The sequence below is a fragment of the Tupaia chinensis genome, unplaced genomic scaffold (genome assembly GCF_000334495.1).
Source record: "Tupaia chinensis unplaced genomic scaffold, TupChi_1.0 Scaffold145208_1, whole genome shotgun sequence".
Lineage (NCBI taxonomy): Eukaryota > Metazoa > Chordata > Mammalia > Scandentia > Tupaiidae > Tupaia > Tupaia belangeri.
In genome coordinates this window covers 604,455-608,679 of record NW_006205068.1, presented here as the reverse complement: position 1 = coordinate 608,679, position 4,225 = coordinate 604,455, and the positions used below count along the sequence as shown (strand labels likewise).

General features: G+C 40.1%; 1 protein-coding gene and 1 pseudogene across 1 annotated transcript in view; one reads left to right on the top strand and one right to left on the bottom strand.

Moving 5' to 3' along the window:
• The window catches only part of LOC102500994 (prohibitin pseudogene), a 1,376-nt pseudogene extending 1,011 nt beyond the window's left edge, over positions 1-365 (top strand).
• Positions 1-4,225, bottom strand: part of GNA12 (G protein subunit alpha 12) — a gene marked incomplete at its 5' end in the record, with an annotated part of 98,742 nt that overhangs the window by 23,583 nt on the left and 70,934 nt on the right.

Here is a 4,225-nt window from a genome sequence, read left to right as displayed (position 1 = left end):
GGTGAGCCAGCGGGAAGCAGAGAGGGCCAGATTCGAGGTGGAAAAGGCTGAGCAGCAGAAGGAAGCAGCCATCGTCTCTGCCAAGGGCTATTCCAAGGCAGCTGAGCTCATCATCAATTCGCTGGCAAGCTGGAGGCCGTGGAGACCACTGCATACAGCACTCATGCTCTCGAACTTCACCCACCTGCCGGTGGGGCAGTCCTTGCTCCTCCTGCTGCCCCAATGAAGCTGCCAGCCGGTGCTGCTTCTAGCTCATTGGGCTACAGCTTTGATGGTTCTTGACATGACATCCTTCCACCCTCACCCCAGAAATCACTGTAACATTTCGGGACCACCAGTTAGCATAATGGCTATGTCGCTGGACTCCCATGTAGTCAACCGTGGTTCGCATCCTGGATCCAGTGGCTTAAAACTCACGCTGGGCGCATGTGCGTGCGTGCCGAAGATCCTGAGAGGAGAACGGAGGAGAATGGATTGCAGCATGGCCATCCCCCCTGGGGGGGTGCTTTCTCGCTTTCTGTCTCTCTTTCTCTGTCTGTCTGTCTGGTGAGCACACACGCCCTATAGCAAAAACCTCTCCAAAAAAAAAAAAAAAAATAGAAATCACTGTAACATTTCATGATTGGCTTAAAGTGTAAGAAATAAAAGTAAAATCACTCAGATCTCTAAAAAAGAAAAGGAAAGGAAAGAAAAGAAAAGGAAAGGGAAGGGAAGAAAGGAAAAGAAAGGAAGCATAATCCCAGAAATTTGGATTTCAGGAACCCCAAGGACTACTCTAAAAATTTAATCCTTGACATTTATAATCACTTCTGTTAGAACTTAAGGGGAAAATAACCTGCCAGTTTTGCCAGACTGATCGCAAAAATCAATAGAGTAAGATTTTGTTAAATGAATGAATGGGCAGGGAACAGTGGGCATTCTGTGAACTTGAGAACTCCCCTTGTAAATGTTGTGACTCAAATACTCAATTAAAAGTGAAATTCAGTGGGCCAGCTTGGTGGTTAAGATTGACTGAACACACAAGGCCTGCTATACAGTTTGAGTCCTGGACCCAGTAGCTTGAGAAACATGCCAGGTGTATGTGCCCAAAAATCCCAAAGGGAGGGAGAATGGAGGAGAAGGGATTGTGTAGTGGCTATTTTCCATGGGGGTTCAGTAATATTAAGCATATAATTTTAAAAATAATTATTTATTTTAAATTATTATTTTTAATCTGCTATAGGGCACACATGAGGAAGAGAGAGAAAGCAAGCTGCCAGGTCTGCAATGTGGGAGTCCAGCACCTCAACCACCATGCCACCTGCTGGTCCACTGTTAAGTATATTTACATTCTTGTGAAACAGATCTCCAGTACTTTTTCATTTTGCAAATCTGAAACTTTATACCTATTAAACAACAACTCCTCTCTTTACCCTTCCCCAATGCACTGGCAACCACCATTCTACTTTCCATTTCTATGAATTTGACTATTTTAGATACTTCATAAAATTGGAGTCAGACAATATTTTTTTCTTTTTGTGATTAGCTTATTTCACTTAGCATAATGTTCTCAAGGCTCATTCATACTGCAGCACATGTCAAAACTTTCCTTTTTAAGGATAACTAGGATTCTACTGTATTAATATACTATTGGATTGTCAGGAAAGTTATGACATATTTTTGCACAGAAAACCAGAAAAACATGTCATCAGCCTAATATACTTTGTTTATCCACTCATCCATTGATGAAAATTTGGATTGCTTCCACCTTTTGGCTATTGTGAATAATGCTGCTATGAATATAGATGTGTAAATAAATACCTCAGAGATTTCACTTTCAATTTTTTTGAATCTATATCCAGCACTGAAACGTGAAACTGCTGGGTTAAATGGTAGTTCTAGTATTAATTTTTTGAGGAATTTCCATGCTATTTTCCAAAACTATTGAACAATTTACATTCCTATCAACAGTGTCCAATTTCTCTGCATCTTTACCAATATTTGTTGTTTTCTGTTTTTTTTTTTTTTGATAGCAGTCACAATGGGTATGAGATGATATCCCCTTGTGGGTTTGATTTGCATTTCTCTTATAATTAGTGATATTGAGCATCTTTTCATAGGTTATTGGTCATTTGCATATCATCTTTGGAGAAATGTCTATTCAAATCCTTTGTCCACTTTTAAAATTGGGCTATTTGGTTTTGGTTGTAGAGGTGTTTATATATTCTAGATATTAACCCCTTATTAGATACATAATTTGCAAATATTTTCTCCCATTCCATAGGTTGCCTTTTCATTCTGCTGATTATATCCTTTGATGCACACATTTTAAAGTCTAATGTAGTATCATTTATCTCTTTTCTTCCTTCATTGCTTTTAGTGTCATATCTGAGAAATCACTGCCACATCCAGTATTGTGAAGTTTACCCCATGTTTTCTTCTAGGAGTTTCATAGTTTTGGCTCTTATGTTTAGGTCTTTAATCCATTCTGAGTTAGGTTTTCCATATGGTATAAGATAAGGGTTGATGCTGCCTGTTTCTGTCTGTCTTCTTTTCCATAAAAGGCAAACAAAGAAAAAAAAAGGCAGTCCAGATAATTACATTTTTCTAACGGATGCCAAAAGTTTCAACTTCTGTACCACATCTTCCACTTTAAGGATACACATTCTTTGGCACCTGCACATGAAAGAACTTTACAGCAGGCTGCTTGATTAAACATCTCCGGCAGCAGACTATTCTCACTTACTGGCACATTTAACACAACACATATAAACTTGGAAAGGACTATATAAATCAGTCTTTAAACAATTACACAGAATGTTCTATTTAAACCAAAAAGTATAAATGCAATTGCTTTCCGGGGTCAAGCAGCCATTAATGTCTAGGTGGGCTCTCACATTCTTCCCCCTGCCCCCACCTCCTCCAAACAGAATCACTCCTCAGCAAGCATATGAACCCTCTGGCAAATCTTAAAGGAAAAGAGAGAGAGAGAGAGAGAGAGAGAGAGAGAGAGAGAGAGAGAGAGTAAGAATTGCTTAATCTATATCCATTTAATGAACCTTGGATACTAAATGCCTGTGTCATAGTCAAACAGCCTTAACTAAAATGATGAGTTTCCTTAGAAAAGGCCATAATAAGCCCTGTTTATGAATTAAAGTTGAAGAAATTAGGCTTCCAAATCCAGTTGGGGCTGGAGGAAACCTTAGAAGTTCATCGATGGTTATCAACACTGTCGGCATCAGATCACCTAAGGTGTTTCTCACCCAGAGCCTGGGTCCCACCACCCTACTCCCAGACTGCCTGGATCAAATCATCTAGGGATAGAGGCCCAGATCTGTACTGTGAAAAAAGTCTCTACAGAGAAGACTGATGGCAACTAATCTGTTTGCAAAAAAGACAGAGACTGCTGATGGCTATGTGGCAGATTCTCCAGTGTGGGAGTCCTAAAGATAGTTGGCAAGGGAGGTGGATGTTTGTAGCCTTGGAGGGCTACAAATGATTTTTTACCAGGAATAGACATTGATTCTCAACTGACCTTTGCTTACTAAGAGGAAGATGCAGATGATCAGAGTGTTACAGAACAACTAGAACAGAAGATACTGTATAGATCTGGATGGTCTATTGCTATTTCTTCAAACAACACACTGTACAGCCTGTAATGTCCAACAATGGGCAGAGAGGTAGGTATCTTCCTCAGAGTAAAAGATAGAGAAGTGAGACAGGCAATGAAAATATTGGTTGTCTAAACCAGGGAGAAGAAAAGACATGAAAGAGTGACTTACACACCTTCACATGAATGTGCTCACATTTAGCAGGAGTGGAACTAGAGGAACATGTGTGTGCTCACTACTAGATATTCCTGTTTCCCTGATGGATCTTGGAAGTGATGGTATGGTGGATGTTGGCCTGTCTACGCAATTATGTCAAGAGGGAGCACATTGATAATCTGTATTTTTCTTTCTTCCCTACATCTCCTCAATTCACAAGCAACTCCCCCTCCCCCATCAGGTGGCCTTAGGTCCAGGCCTGTAGTTAGAAGGGTTAAAAGCAGTGTTTATTTCTAAGTAAGAAACTGTTTTCAAACCTTAGGTAAGGATTTCTAAGGGCCTGATGGGGATGGGTTGTACCTTTACTCCATCTGGCAAAACTGGGTTTAACTGCAAATGCAGATGTATTGCCTGGTGGTAAAAAATATTAGCTTGTTTGGAAAGTCATGATATATTTCTCTCTCTCTCTCTCTCTCTCT